Source organism: Psammomys obesus, unplaced genomic scaffold (genome assembly GCF_907164565.1).
Source record: "Psammomys obesus unplaced genomic scaffold, mPsaObe1.curated_primary_1811, whole genome shotgun sequence".
Lineage (NCBI taxonomy): Eukaryota > Metazoa > Chordata > Mammalia > Rodentia > Muridae > Psammomys > Psammomys obesus.
Window position 1 is genome coordinate 1,152,978 of NW_026596073.1, and position 16,483 is coordinate 1,169,460.

General features: G+C 36.3%; 1 non-coding gene across 1 annotated transcript; it reads left to right on the forward strand.

Moving 5' to 3' along the window:
• The first annotated feature begins 2,293 nt into the window (after nt 1–2,293).
• On the forward strand, nt 2,294–2,363 carry Trnav-cac (transfer RNA valine (anticodon CAC)). The gene has a single exon. It is a non-coding gene; the product is annotated as a tRNA-Val (tRNA).
• The last annotated feature ends 14,120 nt before the right edge of the window (nt 2,364–16,483 follow it).

Below are 16,483 nucleotides of genomic sequence, written 5' to 3' on the forward strand. Positions count from 1 at the left end.
CCTATATTAATTCCTTTACTTGAAATCATTACTTTCACTTATCTATTTATCTGACCCAATTTGAAGTAAAAATATAAAATGATGCAATCAAAGCCTTCTGGGGTCTCCTTCAAACCCATTCACCTCTTTGTTTTTCTGATTTTCATACTAGTAAATGCATATGTACCATACAGCATTCAATTTGTGTTTTCTTGTTCAAAGTATGGTTTTGTTTTCTGAAACATTAAATGCCCTCAAGGTATTGCTTTACTTACATAGATATTTAAATGGTTCGTGAAATAGCTAAGATATTCATATGATTGGAAAATAAACAAGCAAAAAAAATGTCATCGAGACAGCTGAGCAACCTATGGGCTTCCTTTGAACAGGAGGTGTAGGTTTTCTCCATGCATGGTCCTTGGTTAGACTATCGGTCTCTGCAGGCCCCCCTACTCCCAGGTTTTTTTTTGTTTTGTTTTGTTTTGTTTTTGTTTTTTTTGTTTTTTGCCTCTGTTGGTCTCCTTGTGGAGTTCCTGTACCCTCTAGGTCTTTCTTTCTCCCTCTTCTTCCATAAGGTTTCCTGTACTCTGCCCAAAGTTTGGCTATCAGTTTCAGTATCTCCTGATACTCTGGTGGGTAAAGTCTTTCAGAGGTCCCCTGTGGAAGGCTCCTGTCCTGTCTCTGACTTGAATTCAGTGATCTGCTCTTTGATCACCTCCCCCTGGGGGGGGGAGGGCAGCCTTGCCAGGCCACAGAGGAAGATGATGCAGCCAGGCCTGACAATACCTGAGAGGCGAGGGTCAGATAGAAGGGAAGGAGGACCCCCCCCCATCAGGGGACTAAGGGAAGGGCAGAGGGAGAGAAAAGGAAGGATAGGTGTTAGTAGGAGGAGATGAGGGACTGGGCAACAGTGGGGCTACAAATTGAATAAATTGTAATAAATAAATAAGCAAATATATAATTCTAAAAGAAAGAAAACTGTTAGAGACAAAAAGTCCTCCTGCTGCTGTACTTCAACCACTTCACCTCCCACAATAGGTATCCTTATTTTCTAGTGTCCTTACAGAGACATTTTAATTTATGAGCAAACTGCAGCATGGCATGTATTCTGTCCTGGGCATTGCCTTTAACACTTGTATATTATCTTGTCATTCCAGTACTCAAAAGATGTCCTTGTGTTGTATAAAATCTTTTTTTATGAATGGGTTATAACATATTTAATTCATTTTTCATTGATTGAAGTTTAGGTTCTTTTTGCTTTCTTAACAAATGAATATAATGTGCTAAAGTGGATATGGTATCATACATACTTTTTTACATTTTGTGATATTAATAACCTTCTGTGAAATAACAATTCTTCTGGCCAAGAATCCAGGAAAGTATACCTAAATTCTTTCTATGTTAGTAAAGCCTATCAAGCTGTAATTTGAAGTCGGCTAGGCCTTCGTTCTAAACTAAAGGTTTGAGCAAAGTAAAATCTGTTCCTGAATCATGATTGTTGAAAGTATTTAGAGAAACAGGAAATAAGTGGATAGAGAGAGCATAAATAGATGATAGCTAGACAGACAGACAGATGGATAGATGATGGATGAGAAAGAGAAAAAGGAAGGGGGAAGGAATAGGGGAGACACACACAAGGGGGTATTTTGAGGTAACCTTATCTTTTAAGTCTTAGGTCATAATTTTCTTACCCTTCGTGACTCATGAGAAGTCAGTGAATCCATTTACTCTCAGTGCTGTGGTTACACAGGGGCCTTCCAGATCAGAATCCCTAGAACCTTTTTAGCTGTAGCATAGTTGTATCTGCAGGGAAAATTAGACTGGTCATTATTCAAATCAGTTCTGCATATTAGATTACAACTGATATTCCTGAATTGCTCAGTCCAAAGTGTAACAAATTATACTCTCAGAGAGAATATGAGGAAGTGGCCATTTCTACACACACTTTAATACAACATTGAACTCCAGATATTTTTCCTATTGAACTTTTATTATAACCATAGCTGGGCATTTTTATATTTTTAAAAGCCACTTATATTTTTTTTCTATCAACCTTGTCCTGCATTTTTTTAGATCCTCACATTTTGGCATATCAAAATACAGGGAGGTTTTTATTTATCTATATTAGGTCTTTTGTCAATATTGTGAGAGAAGGGAAATTTTTTCTCTTTATCATTTGCCTTTCAGCCTCCCTTTGCTTACATTTTTCTACTCTGGAAAACTTATTATTATTTTGAATATTTTTTAAACATCAACATTTTCTATTATGATTCATAATTAAAAATTTACCTATAAAAGTAATTTCCTGGCTGAGGGATGTAGCTCAGTGGTAGAGCGCGTGCTTCACATGTGTGAGGTCCCGGGTTCAATCCCCGGCATATCCAGACAGCTGTGACTGTTTTTGTTTTTTCCTTCACAAAAATAAAAAAAAAATTTACTACATGCATTCATTCATTTAAAAAATAATTTCCTATTTTTTTTATCATTTTCTTGCATGGCTTTTTGCCTTTGATTTACTTGGAATATACTGTAACATGAAGGGAAAGTGTACATTCATTCAACACTAGTTTCTGGTTATGTCAACAATAGTTGCTGAATAAAACATAGTTTTTCATGGATTTCATGTGCTGCCTATGAAAATAAAACGATAGTGCATTTTGAGCTCCCTTTGCACTTCTGCCTGCGAGCCACTGTTCCCAGCTTGTGCCAGTATTGTACGACCTGGGCTACTGAGGGTTTATAATATTTGCATCTTCAAAAGGCTAGTGTATTGCTCATCATTTTCCTACCTTGCTTTGGAATGTAAGTGTGAAATACAGTACTACAAGTCACATCCAATATAACAAAATAGCTTTCATATATTTCTGTACATTGTGCATATTAAATGCTGTATACTGGAGACACAAATATATATATTTTTTCAAATATCCATACAACATAACATTCAGATTATGACACAAATAATATCCAAAGAAATATTTCCAGATACAAATATGATACTGAACATTATACGATTGCAATGCAATGAAACTAGCAATTAACATTGGAGCGTGAGGGCTGAAAAGATGGCATGGTAGAATGGAGTGCATAGTATAGAAGGCATGAGTTCAAATCCCTAGTCCCATGTTAAAATCTGGGCACAGCAATGTACATCTATAACCCCAGTACAGGAGATATGGAAGCAGGAGGGTTACTGGCATTGCTAACCAGACAGTCCAGCTGTATGCTTCCACATTCAGTGAAGAATGTCTCTTAGAAAGGGGCAGGGAGGAGATGAAGGAGGGAGGGAGTGATTGGAAGGGAATGAGGGAGGGGGCCACAGCTGGGATACAAAGTAAATAAACTGTAACTAATATAAAAAAATAAAAATTGAATTAAAGAAAGAAATAAGGAAAGTAGCAACAGAAGAGGAATCTACAACCTATTTGCACATTAAGGGTATCAGTGCACACACTCATTACACAGAGAGACAGAGAGAGATAAATAATTTCAGAGAGCTAAAGTTAACTGTCAGGGATTGTCTTTTTAATCTATAAACTATTCATTCCAAAGGTTAAAAAAACCCTAAGTCAATAGTGTCAACTATAACCTACAAAATGACTGTTAATGGAATTATGTCTTCTGAGCATGACATATCGCCTGTCTTCTTGGCTTGTGAGCTGCAATGATTACCTGAAAGGAACCTACTAAAGAAAAGAAAGGATTTTTTTCTTGAACATATACACTGCCCATGCACCTATAAAAGTCTCTTTTTCATCTGTGCACCTAGTTGTACATAGACAATTTCTTTGTTCCTGTTTTAGTGCATAATTCAGGATGAGAACATGTTTATTCACATCCCTTCTAAAGAAGAAAAATAATCATGTCTATCATTTGAAAAAAATTTAAAGAAAGTGTATATATAGAAGTTCATGCCATTTATAGGACTAACTAAAATGTTGAACTAATATTGCTTTCTAGTGTGCATTTTAATTAGTATTTATTGGTTCTTATATTGCAAATTAAAATACAACTTTATCTATCTCCTTATAATATCAACACAAAAGGCACTCTTGAATATCTGACCATTTCTTAAAGATGAAAATTATTTGATAATATAATCTATAAAGTGTTTTTTTTTTGCTATTTTTTTGTTGTAATGAGGTCTAATTTTATTTTGATTTTGATTGACATACACTAATTGCTTCAACCACTTTTTTTTTTCAAATGATGAGATCTTGTTTTTCTTTTTGGTTGAATGATGCTCCACTGATATTTTTTATCCATTGTTTTGACATTGTTTGTCAGGGATATCTTTTGAGCTGTACATAGTCTCAACTTGATTTAAATTGTGGTTTTATTTTTGTTCCTTAATCTTTTAATTTCTACATTTCTGCCATACTTATATTTCTCACTTATAGTCTCCCCTGAGTTTTCCAGAATTTCTATCTTCCCTTTGCTCCTGTTGGGTTGTTCTCATTCTCTTGATTGTTTTATTCTTTTTTTCTACTTCAATTTTCAGTCATGCTATGCCATTTGTCTTCCTTATATTTATCATTTAGTGTTTTTCAATGTGTATTCTTACGCATTAACAAAAATCACTGCTTTATCATTTTTTAAATAGAGAAGAACTGTAAACTCATGAATTCAGGTGATTTCTACTTACATTTTTGTAGTAAACTTTTATGTTTGGTTAAAATGTTTGCCGCTCTCCAGTGCCCACAGTGGCAAAATGATTCACTCTTGTTGCTGCAGAGACAACAGACTTCTGAAGCTGTGTGTACTTTCTGTAAGTTGTTTTTAATATATGCCTCAATTTTAAAATTAAATGAGTTCTTAGCACATCTGTTTCCACATATGATAAAATAAAGGATAAAACAGTTAAACCTGTGAATAAACATGATTTGTAGTTTTTTATCTATCTATCTATCTATCTATCTATCTATCTATCTATCTATCTATCTACCTACCTACCTATCTCTATCTGTTCCTAGAATTTAGTGGCATGAAACCTACTGTGATTCCTCAACACTGCTTTTTATCCAATCTCTTCCCTGATGCTACTATTTGAATCCAGTTGCTAAGGGAAAATTTACAGGTAATGCTGAATAAACGTGTTATTTTTATATCACAGATTTGCCAAAAATAAAACATATGTCCTTGATATACTTTTTGTTTTGTCTTGCTAGTCTGTTCTTCCTGCGTTCACCCTCTTAGTAATAACGGCATCACTGACCTAGAGTACAGCTATGAGATTGATTTCATTAACAGTGGAAGAACAAAAGAAATGGTCTGCTAGCTCCTAACTGAGGTCTTTACAGTCATTGAGTCTCCATCGCTGCTACTTAAACCAGTCACTGCTACATCTTGGTCTGTAGCTATTTCAGGATAATAAAACTGAAAAAATAACGCCCGATAGAGGTCGGATGAAGCCAAACAACCTTGCGTGCCACACCGACCTGCAGTGGTGACGCACAGCTGTCACTGCCATGGAGTAGGAAGCAGGTTTGCCCAGAGGAGCCCAGCCAGCAGGCAGGTGTGGGAGCAACAGTAACTGACTGCCCTTTTAAGCCACTGATTCCTACATTGTCGTGTACCTAATATATGACCGTTAGTTCAAATTTCTCTTTTTGTTTTTAAATGATTCCTAGAAGAAATGAAAAAAGATGATGATCCATTCAGTCATATTAATATTAAAAGACTAACATTTAAAAACGATGGCTTTGAATTGAGTAAGCATATTTTCGTTAATCCATTTAAAAAAGTGTAGCAGTGTTCATTGCGTATTGTAACCTGTTTACCCAGCTTCCTTCTTGATAAACATTTTTACTGTTTTAAATTTGCATTATTTAAAACATCTTTGAAGAGTTAGCAGTTGCAATACTGGTTTAGTTCATCAATCTTCCCAAATTCTTACCAAAAACAAAAACAAACAAACAAACAAACAAACAAAACAGGAAAAGTACATGTTGTCAAACTATAGACAGCTTTTGAGATAAAAATAAACTCTGAAAGGTATATTAATTACTTCCAATACAAGTGAGTAGGAGGTAAACCAGATGGAGCTGTAAGATCTGTGCATACCTCTTTTTTACCTTTAAAGTCAGCATGGAAAGTAATGGGCTTCGATGTGACATTTTCATATATATAACTGATCCCTGTGCTCTTCTTCTCCCACACCTATTTCTCTGCTCTTTGCTGCTCCTCCTTCAGCTTTCATGCCACTTATATTCGAATACCCTCTCTTATTTTATCCTTATATTAGAACCCTTGCTTCCCTCTCATCCTCTCATTTCTAACTTCATGACCTATATGCACTTACACACACATACATTTAAATCTAGATTCTGCATAGGGGAGGAAATATACAATAGTTATCTTTCTAAGTATGACTTATTTTGCTTAGCGTAAGGATCTACATTTTCACCTATTTGCCTATATGTGTCATAATTTCATTCTGCTTTCGAACTGCCTAAAATTTCATTGTGTACACAAGGCCATGTTTTCTTTGACTCTTGATGGGCATGTAGGCTGGTTCCATGCCTTTGTTATTTTGGATGGTGAAGCAATAAACATAGATAAGCAAATATTTCTCTGGTATGTTGACTTAGAGTCTTTCAAGTAATTACCTGGGAATGTTATAGCTGGATGCATATAATTTGGGTCTATTTATGTTTTCAGGTAGTATAAAAAGAGAAGCTCTGAGGAGAAAGAAATAGAAAAAAGCAGTAAGTGCACAGAGAAGCCCAAGGTACTGGAAAGTACTGAGGATAAGGAACCATCAGAAATGAAACTTGAAGAAGTTTGGTATGCCCAAATATACACAGATACAATAACATAGAAAGAGATGTGAGCATTAGTTCTTATCAGGGCTTGGGAATGATCTGCTGATGGGAATTCCAGGACATGACCAGGAAGTCATGATATAGTTCAAAGGAGGGAAGGCAATAGGATGTTCATGTTGAATTCAGGAAGTCTCAGAGGCAGAATCTGCTGTTTCAGGAAACAGCAGAGAGAGCTCTGAGAAATGAGTTTGCAACTAGCAAACTGACAAGATTTCAAGAAAGGTGATTTTTACATGAAAATATAAGTGACAAGTATAAGGAATGGCATAATATCTATACAATGAAGAGACTCAGAAAAGATATCCTTCAGATAGATACATACGTATTCACACTTAAACGCACAATCATAAAGAACAAATGCCAATGTTGTACCTATTACAGCAAAACAAGTGATTGTCAAGCCATAAAGGAAGAAATACATACAATTACAACATGAGATTTGAGTAAGAAAAACTCAGAAATGAGGCAACCACAGACAAAAATTAGCAAGATTTCATTTCTAAGCGATATTTTGTTCCTGTATCTTGGAACACAAACACGTGCTCCAATCTTGAGTGCCCTGATCTTACGCAAGCTTTGTCCAAATAACCACGATTTGCTATGACTTCATGGTTGCAACATCATGTCATGTCTGCACAGCTCTGCATCTTCGGGCTCTTACAGTCTTTCTCTCTTCCAGTATGTTTCCAGAGCTTGTTATGGGAAGGTAGACCTGATTTTCATTTCAGTATCTTTTTAAACAACAAAACAACAAAACAAAAACAAAAATAACACACCCTTTAAAGTCAATGTATATTTTAGAAAGGTTTCATATTTTGTTGTACTTCGTTGCTTTTTCTTTACTGCTCAATTAAAAAAAAGCACTTGTGTATCTATTATGGACCAATGTATCAAGGGCTGCTTTTATAAATTAACCTTCATGAGGAATAGATTTTAAATATAATGTGAGTGATGATTTTTGTTATATTAATACACACATTGTAAGAAAATTTTCACTAATACAAGAAATTCTACAATGGGCATCTTTATAGACAAAAGCAGGAAATTTCTGTGGTTACACCTAGGAAAGGATCTATTGAAGTAAGAATCATACTTATTTTCAAATCCATTAACTACTGTCCAGTTGTTCTGAGGAAAAACTAATTGATATTTTTACCTGTAAACTCTGAATTCTACTCAACCACAAGGGTTATCAAATGTTACATATTTGCCAGTTTTGGTGTGTCAATTGTTACATGAAGTCATTTTTCTTCAATTTGTTTCTTTGAGATACATTACAAAATTGTTTGTCAAAATGAATGGTTGGCGTTCTGAGCACACATGAATTCAAGACTATTTCTTTCATGATAATATCCAAATATCTTCCAAGAATTATAACAGACAATAATCAAGGAAATGAGACATCTATTTATTTGAATCTTCTCAATTCCCAGCTTATTAATACCTGACACCTCTATGATGACCTGACAGTTTATGAGTCTTAATATGTAATTCGACAAGCAGTTAAGCCTCCAAATATAGTTTCCCATAACTACACATTTTAATAACACTAAGCTCATTTTGTGCCTGTATTTTTCATTTTCTAAGCTACTTATTATATCGTGTTTCATCAAAAACACTTGAATATTTATATCAACATTCTGTTTACCCCTTTGATTATTCATGCCTGAGTGGAGTGTCAGCTGCAGAGATAGGAGATTTAATGAGTTTCATGGGGATACCTCATTCCAAGAACAAAAACCGGAAAAAGAACAAAACACAAGTGTCTGCATTCTAATATGGCCCCTTGTTAGAATTGATCTTGGGAGTGCCAGATCATAGATAGTCCCCACACAGTGCTCCTCTGTTTTAGAGGAGACTTTTTCTCCAGCTTGCTTATATATTTTTTTCAAGTCAGTCTACCACAGACACTGTGCCAATACTAAATATGTAAAACAGAAATGCCCAAAGGGAACGCTTGCCATTACTCTGCCCTGAATCTTGTGGTTCTCTGCACCAGCCCACATGTTCATTTCAGTCACTGCCTTGTTCTATCTTTTTCTTTAATGATTTTTAAAGAATCAGTGTTGTTTGTAATTGAAATACAAAGCTATGAAAACAAACGTAGCGGAGTGCTTAACATTCTGCACCTACCTTCTGGGTTTTTGAGAGGGTTTTAATTTACTGTGGTGAGGATAATGCATTTTAAAGCATCATTTTTTAAACATAGTTAATATATGCTACATGCTAATCTACTGGGAGAACCAACAAAGCTAAAAGAGTAAAATTCGAGGTTGACTGAAGCACATAAAAAATGGAGACCTGAAGCAATTATTTATGTTTTCCAAGATGAAATTTTTCAACATATATAAATGAAAAGGTATTTAAGATGTGTGTGATTTAGCTTTGCTATATGATGGAATGTCTCTGTGTGTGAATCCATGCAAACAAGCACTTGCAGCAAATTTGCATGAAATGATCATTCGTGTGCTTTACTGATAAAAAACGTTTGGTTTGAAATTTTCAGGGAAAAAAAAATCTGCAAAGGCCTCCAAACCCCGCTAAATTTCTTGGTTAGGTGAGGTTTTGAACCAACATTTTCTGGTAATATTCAAAATTTCACTAGTGTATCAGAAGCACAAGAGACACAGCTCTTGTTTTAATTTTAAACCTCTCTTAGAACTGTATTTGGCATTTCCAGATGGATGTTTTGTATTTCCTGATTTTTCTCATATTTCAAATAAAATAAGTTTTGGTCATAAAAAGTTCTGATTTACTACAAATAAAAGATGCTCCAGTGATGACCCTGAGAGACAGGCAAGAGGGGCGAACTGAATGAACATCAAAGCAATTGCTAATTTATGCAAGGCATTTTGCATATGTTACTTATTCCAATGTTGCAGTTAAAAGTTCTAACCCGTGCATTTATTACATAAAAACATTCTTTCTGTTTTTGGTAAATGACATGGGAGAAAACAGCAACCTGCCCAATTTGTACAGCCAGTAGTTTTCAGAATGAAGAGTGGAACTCTATAGATTCCCTGTCCAAACAGACAAAATCCTTTCTAAAACACCGTACAATGGAAAAAATAGACAAAAATGGGCAAATGTGTTCAATATGAGTCTGCTCTGAGTGTTCCTCTATTTTATTGATGAATCAAAAATATTCTGCCACCAGTATTTATCCGAGAAACATAATTGCCTAAAGATTTAAAAATATCATACTCTCAGTAGGGCCTGTATTATATAGATTTTTATAAAATATTTTATAATTAAGATATTAGTTGTTGAGGTATCATTTTCAGTTGTATTATCATATAGCAACGGTTCAACAAGCAAGTGAATACTATTCACTAATTATAATAGAAGACCATTCTGAGCTTCAAAGCTTGGTGGACATCACAGAGCCCTTCAGGGACGGATCAAGTGGTTAAAGGTCTCCAGGCTTCGGAGAACCTGAGCCCCACTTCCAACCCTCGTTAAGCAGATCGTCCCATCTGACACATTAAAAGTGAAGGACACTGACAGCACAATGGTGGTTTCCAGTTAGAGACTGAACATTCACTGTGATTACTCATGTTTTTCATGAATTTTCTCTTTAAAAACAAAGTCATCCATGTGTTCGAATTTCAAAAGATTCAATGTTATCTGAACCATTTCTTTCACTTCCCAACAAATTAAAAGTTGCATCACCAGCAAACTGGTAAATGAGAACAATAGAATGTAGTTCAGTCAAATGGAACAACAAATTATGTCATTTCCAGGAAAACTAATAGAACTGGCGTTCATAATATTAGCAAAATAAGGCATATTCAGGATAAAAAAGCATTACATTTCTTTTCATATACAGAGTCTAAAATATACATGCCTTTTCTCATTTGAAGAATTTACAATACATACAGAAATACGCACACACATAAGACACAAAAGTAGGAGGGGTACTATTTGGGAATTATAGTTATTGAAACATACTAACAAGTAGAGCAATAAAAGGAACTGGGGTGAAAAAAACAAGATGTATATCACATTTAGTCTCATCTGCAGACTCTAGATTAAGACACACACACATAAAAACAGAAAATGGGAGCAAAGTACACTGATACCCATGCATAAAAATATCATAATAGAATATATTATTTGTATGTTACCTTAAAAAACTAATAAAATTTAATTCAACTAGATTAAAAATAACAAAGGATTCTCTAAATATGTTGGTAGTGAATGGTACAATGTGCCCATTCTTTAGGAAGGCAATCTTTCTAATCACACACCATGTCTGTGCAGACTTCCAGAATGTAAATATTAACTTTAGGAATTATGGCTATTTTCTCAGATGATCACATAACAACTCTGAATTTCACCTTCCTCGTTTGCTTATTGAGGATAATAGGCAATTTGAAATATTCACATGTGTCACAAAATCCAACTGGAAGCAGCTTTAACCAAAATACATTGGACCATGTAAATTAAAAGTTCAGAACTTTTAAGAATCTTGGATCAGAGATTGAGGGAATGGCAAACCAATGACTGGACCAATTTGAGACCTACCCCAGAGCTAACCTCTGATACTACTGATACTCTGCTATGCTTACAGACAGGAGCCTAGCATAACTGTCTTCTGTGAGGCTTCATCCAGCAGCTGATGGAAACAGATACAGAGATCCATGGCCACATAACAGGCCAAGCGAGGAGAGTCTCCTAGAAGACTGGTAGGAAGGAGTGAGGGAGCCAGAGGGGTCAAGGACTCCACAAGAAGACCTACAGAGTCAACTAATGTGGGCCCATGGAGGCTCACAGAGACTGAACCACCAACCAAAGAGCAGGCATGGGCTGGACCTTGACCCTCACACATGTAGCAGGTGTGCGGTTTGTTCTTCATGTGGGTCCCTAAGAATTGGAGTGGGGCCTTTCTCTGACTCTGTTGCCTACCTTTGGACCCTTTCCCCTTGCTAGGCTGCCTTGTCAGGCCTCAGCGAGAGAAGGTAAATCTAGTCCTGCTGTTACTTGAGATGCCAAGGTCTGGTGGTACCCTTTGTTCCTCTCTTTCTCTGAGAATGAGGAACAGGGAAATGAGGCAGAGAGGATGAGGGTGATGCGTGGAGGAGTGGAGGGAAAGGGGCTGTAAAGTGATTAAATTAAAAAAAATGTGTAAACATGCCACCATTTGTTCTCTGTGTTGCCAATAAAAACAACCAGCCAATGATGAGAAATGGAGAGAATAGGGTGGGACATCCTGGTATGGAGGGGAGGAGAAAGAGAGAGTGGGAGGAGAGATCCAAGAGGAGAGGACCTGGAGCCACCAGGAGAGATGAACAGAATCTAAGATATGTCTAAAAAGCAAGTATAATGTGGGAAATCTGAATGGGAGGAAACTATGCGGACTTGGAGATTTAGGATGGAATAATCATTTCCCAGCATTGTGTTCTAGGTTAATTAAATAAATCCTACACTCTGTGTGGTAATTTGGGTGTGCAGCTAGTTTAGGAATAACCACTGTTTAACTAAAAGATATATCAATATTAAATATCAATATTCATACAACACTCCTTACTTAACTGCTACTCAACTATCCACTTAAGAACTCTACTCCATGGTTCTGTTTTCTACTCTGGGAACCCTCTCAAGAATGTTCTGGAAAACATCTCATTTATATTTTCTCCTCCTTTGCTATTTCCCTTTCTTCTGTTTTCATAGCAAGAGCTTCTGTTTTCCTTTACCCAATCATACTTTCTTTCTATAGCATCTGTTATCTGTCTGAAGTCTTTCATACATAATAACTTTTTTCATCTTGATGATGGCATTTACTGTGAAAGATTTTAGTGATCTTTTATGTGAACATCATTGTGAGACATTGAATTATTCCATCTTTTACAGCAAGTTAAGTTTTATAGTTACATTTCAGTTTAAATTATTTACCACAAGAAAGAATGTGCGTGTTCACGCATGCACACACGTGCACACACACACCTGCTATGCTCTACATATGAAGATCTGGAGTTCTTCAATTAGCACAACTACGATTTCCCATGCACGGGAACACCACATCTCCAGGGCTCAGAATTTCAGACTCACGCACTGACTGCCAATCTCTGTGAATCATACTTTCACATTCCTGGAAAAGAAAATTTGATTATTGCAGATGAGGTTAAGTGTTCATGAGTGATTCACTCATCTGTGTTCAAGAAGATGAATCTTATACTTTAAAAATTAATAATAAAGCACATTACAAGCTTGTTAGTTTTGCTATTACAAGGTATCTGATAAAAAGTAATGTCATGTCAGAGCTTAGGGGGGTTGGAGGAAAAAGGGAACATGCCGAGATCAGGATATGTCAGACACAAAGAAAGAAAGCTATTTACAGTTTCACAGCAAATGTCTGGGGACCTTAGCAAGTATTTCACTAATGTGCATGGGCAATTAATTAATTGCTTATAGTTGATTAATTGATTTTGCTCATTCAGTTTCTTATATTTGGAAGCAAAGGAATCTTTCTAATGTTATTATTGCATTATATGAGGATAGGGACGTCCATAGGAAAGAAGAGTTCAGACTCTTGTGCTCAGGAGAAAGAAGACTGTAAGTAGCCATCTTCACACACGACCACAGTGAGATGACATATTGTGGAGGAATAGAAGTATTGCCATTATACTCACTCGTTTAAAACACATAAACACACGAGAGAATAAAAATAAACATACTCCAATCAAGGACCGTTCATGGCTATAACATAGAACCCCTGCTCAGATGTATCCCATGGCAGCTCAGTATCCAAGTGGATTTCCTAGTCAGGGAAACAGGGACAGTCTGTGACATGAATTCAGTGACTGGCTCTTTGACATGCCCCCATCCAAGGGGGGAGCAGCCTTATCAGGCCACAGAGCAGAACATTGCAGCCAGTCCTGATGAGACCTGATAAGCTAGGGTCAGAGGGAAGGGGAGGAGGACCTCCCCTATCAGTGGATTTGGAGAGGGGCATGGGAGGAGAAGAGGAAGAGAAGGTGAAGTTGGGAGGAATGAGGGAGGGGGCTACAGCTGGGATACAAAGTGAATAAACTGTAATTAATATAAAAAATAAAAATATAATTAAAAATAATAGTAACTACAAAATTTTACTCGGAAGTACAAGTCAGTTCATAGGACAAAATGTTCATAAAAGTTCTTTCATAAAGGCTAACTTAGACTATGAGTAGCCTTTTGTGACCAGTGCCCACCCAGAAGAATCTTCATTTCTTAGCTATTCTTTATTATACTGAACAGTACCACAGAGTTTCTTGTTAAGATGAAGAATGGCAGATTTTCTCTCAGGGAACCAACTAGTTATCAACTGTAGTGTGACATAGTTTGTGCCTACTAGGCCTCCATTACCAATTCAAATGCAATCTAAAAAAAAAAAGATCTAAATCAAACCTAACATATAGGTGGTTTTTGTTTGTTTGTTTGTTTGGTTGTTTTTTTTTAGGGATGTTTATGGGCAGTAGATAAAATGCTTGACACTCAAGAATAAGGACCTGAGTTTGAGTCCTAAAGCCCTTGTGAAAATGCTCCATTTCTCTCAGCACAGGGATGCTTGCTGAGTAGCCCAGTCACTGAGATCCAGGTAAAGGAAAGCCCCTGTCTGGAAAAGGTGGATGGTGTTTCCTGGGATAACACAGCACCTGAGGTTGTCCTCTTGCTTATCAACAAGTTAACACACACACACATGCACAAAAATTAACACACACACACACACACACACACACAGAGGGAGGGGGAGGGAGAGAGAAAGAGAAGCCTTTTAAAAAGTTGTAAGACCTTTGTATTGGTATCATTAGTCAACAATTGCAAAATCTGTGCAGTGAAATCTTTTTTTAAATTAATTAAGTAATTATAATTTATTCAGTTTGTATCCATGCTGCAGCTCCCCTCACTCCCAGTTTGACCCACTCTCCCTTTTCTTCCCCAATGCCCTCTCCCTAGTCCACTGATAGGGGAGGACCTCCTTTCCTTCTATCTAACCTTAGCCTATCAGGTTTCATTAAGGCTGGCTGTGTCATCTACTTCTGTGTCCTGGCAAGGCTGCACCCCTCAGGGGGACGTAATCAAAGAGTCAGCCACTGAGATTATGTCAGAGACAGCCCCTGTACCCCTTATTAGAGAACCCACTTGGAAATTGAGGAGCCTATAGGTTGCCTCTGAATAGGGGTCTAGGTCCTCTCCATGCATGGTCCTTGGTTGGGGTATCTGTCTCTGCAGGCCCCCTTGGGCCCAGGTTTTTTGGTTCTGTTGGTCTCCTTGAGGAGCTCCTGTCCCTCCAGAACTTTCTATCCCTCCCTTCTTCCATAAGGATTCTGGCACTATGTCCAAAGTTTGGCTTTGTGTCTCCTTTGATATTCTGGTGTGTAGAGTCTTTCAGAGGACCTCTGTGGAAGGCTCCTGTCCTATTCCTTGTCTTATCCTACTTCCGATGTCTATCCTGTTTGCAACTTCTGAGTGAGGTTTCAGTCTCTTCCCTAGAGCTAGCTTCTTTAGGATTGTTTAGCATTTTTTACAGTTATAGATTTTAGTATGCTTATTCTGTATTATTTGGCTAATATCCACTTATAAGTGAATATATAGCATATGTGTCTTTCTGCTTCTGTGTTACCTCACTCAGAATGATATTTTCTAGTTCCCATCATTTGCCTGTAAATTTCATGATTTCCTTGTTTTTAATTGCTGACTGGTATTACAGTTTCAAGTTGCATTTCCTCAGAACTAGAGATGCTTTGTGTGTTGGGCCACCCAAATCTTGTAATTTGTTCAACTCTTATCTTATATAACTGATATTTATCTTTTATTTGTTGATGTTCTTTGACTCATTATCCTTTGAGTAGGATATGTATTCTGCAGTTGAGGTATGTGTTTCATTATGGGAAGCAGCCACCTTTCTGAGGCAATGGCTTGTATTTTCCCTTCTCTCATGTCTCCTTTATAAACATATAGTCTCAATTCTAATGAGGAAGAACCAAGCCTTTCTCTTATATTCTGTTTTATTTAATTGTTTCAGAGATATTTTAAGCCCCAAGCACATGAAAACAGTCCATATTTTTATTCTGGTAGCTTTATTCTTTTATATATAATGCAATGATCCATTTAAATTACTTTTTATGTGTCAAAGTCAGTTATTACATCTGTATATCCATTTGAGCTTGTATTCTTATCAAAAATACCATTCTTTCACAGCAAAGGTTTGTAGTGTATCACAAAACAGATGAACATATATGGTAGGTCAACATGCACCTTCATTGTCATGATTTCTACCTGTGCTCACACTGATAACATATACAATTAAAGATATTTTGTAATATGTTTTCATGATTGGCAATATGAATAATTCAACTTTATTGTTCAAAATTTCTTTAGGTCATATATACATTCTTTACCTTTCCTTACATATTTTAGAATAAGACTGTTGATAACAATAATAATAAAAGCATATGCATGAATTTTGGTTTGTATTTATGTACTCTATAAATTATTTTGGGAGGGCTTTTGAATCTTTAAATAGTATTTTAATTTTCTAATGCTTTAAAACAAATTAGAAAATAATAGAATATTAAAACAATTCTTTTTCACATTTTTTACACTGTAACTGGGCTGCCAGCAGGGTCTTGAATCATAGCTAACACTCGATACTATTGTCAGTATTTGTACATTAAATGTATGGAATTCATAGCATCCTC